The following is a 2,242-nucleotide window of genomic DNA, read 5'->3' on the forward strand; positions in this document are numbered from 1 at the left end:
CGGAGGAAGTGGGGAAAAATTGAACCAGCACATTTGGAAAGAGGGCAAGGCTGGTGGAGATAGTTCTTTCCTTGGAGCCCTGGTGCAAGTGCTTCCCTCAAGAGTCCAAATTCCACCATGCAGTCAGGTAAATTTCATCTCCAATTGAATGTCTGTTCCTGAAGACTCAGTCTAAGGCCAATGAGTGAATTAGATAGCAGCAGATAGGAGTGGTTTAAGAACCAAGGTAAAGGCTGAGTGAAAAAGCTGGTTTAAAACTCAACATTCAGAAAACTAAGATCATTGCCTCTGGTCCCATATAGACAAAGCTATGGTTTTTCCAGTAGTCATGTATGGATGTGAGAGTTGGACCATAAGGAAGGCTGAGCACTGAAGAATTGATGCTTTGGAACTGCGGTGTTGAAGAACGACTCTTGAGAGTCCCTTGGACTGCAAGGAGATCAAACCAGTCCATCCTAAAGGAAATCAGTCTTGACTGTTCATTGGAAGGACTGATGTTGAAGCTGAAACTCCAATATTTTGACCACCTGTTGCAAAGAGCCAACTCATTAGAAAAGACCCTGATGCTGGGAAAGATTGAAGGCAGGAGGAGAAGGGTACAACAGAGGATAAGATGACTTGATGGGATCACCCACTCAATGGACATGAGTTTGAGCAAGCTCCAGGAGATGGTGAAGGATAGGGAAGTGTGGTGCAGTTCATGGGGTCACAAAGAATCAGACATGACTGAGTGATTGAGCAACAACCAAAGGCCTGGGCAGGTACGTTCCAGATAAGCAAGAGGAGGCAGGACTCTTGGAGGCTGTTAGTATGTGTGGGATGATAGTGAGGCATAGATCTGGTTATTTATTTATTTTTGGCTGCACTAGATCTTTGTTGCTGCACATGTTGCTTCTTCTGGTTGTGGCCAGTGGGGGTTACTCTCCAGTTGTGGTATGCACTTTCTCATTGTGGTTGCTTCTCTTGTTGTGGAGCAAAGGCTCTTGGCACATGGGCTTCAGTAGTTACAGCAGGCAGGCTCAGTAGCTGCAACTCTGGGATTCTAGAGTTCAGGCTCAGTAGTTGTGGCGCAGGACATTAGTTGTTCCCCAGCATGTGGGATCATCCCAGACAGGGATTGAAACTGTGTCTCCTGCCTTGGCAGGTGGACTCTTAACCACTGGACTACCAAGGAAGTTCAAATCTAGTTATTTATAGCTGAAGTGGAGGGTGAGATCTGGGAAGGGAGGTGGGAGTACATGGTATGTCTGATGTTCCTGAAATTTTGTAAGTAAAGAGACACCTTCCAAAAAATGAGAAGTACACTAATAATTCTACCAGGCTGGAGATACTGACTTAGACTGCAGATATGTCATGGCAAATATGAAGAGTCCTAAGAATGACTGGGGTCTTTGCTGGGGTTCCCAAAGCAAGGGATGGAAAGAGGAGACTTTTAGGCTTTCTTAAGCAGATGTCAGAGGAGGCATTTGAAGCAGATTTCTAGGAGGAATCTAGGATGAACATGTATTAGACCACAGTTGCTCTGTCAGACCTCTTTAACAAGTGGTGCTGGGAAAACTGGTCAACCACTTGTAAAAGAATGAAACTAGAACACTTTCTAACACCATATACAAAAATAAACTCAAAATGGATTAAGGATCTAAATGCAAGACCAGAAACTATAAAACTCCTAGAGGAGAACATAGGCAAAACACTCTCTGACATAAATCACAGCAGGATCCTCTATGACCCACCTCCCAGAATATTGGAAATAAAAGCAAAAATAAACAAATGGGACTTAATTAAGCTTAAAAGCCTTTGCACAACAAAGGAAACTATAAGCAAGGTAAAAAGACAGCCTTCAGAATGGGAGAAAATAATAGCAAATGAAGAAACAGACAAAGGATTAATCTCAAAAATATACAAGGAACTCCTGAAGCTCAATTCCAGAAAAATAAATGACCCAATCAGAAAATGGGCCAAAGAACTAAACAGACATTTCTCCAAAGAAGACTTACAGATGGCTAACAAACACATGAAAAGATGCTCAACATCACTCATTATCTGAGAAGTGCAAATCAAAACCACAATGAGGTACCATTTCACGCCAGTCAGGATGACTGCTATCCAAAAGTCTACAAGCAATAAATGCTGGAGAGGGTATGGAGAAAAGGGAACCCTCTTACACTGTTGGTGGGAATGCAAACTAGTACAGCCACTATGGAAAACAGTGTGGAGATTTCTTAAAAAACTGGAAATAGAA

This window comes from Muntiacus reevesi, chromosome 9 (assembly GCF_963930625.1).
Source record: "Muntiacus reevesi chromosome 9, mMunRee1.1, whole genome shotgun sequence".
NCBI classification, from domain to species: Eukaryota; Metazoa; Chordata; class Mammalia; order Artiodactyla; family Cervidae; genus Muntiacus; species Muntiacus reevesi.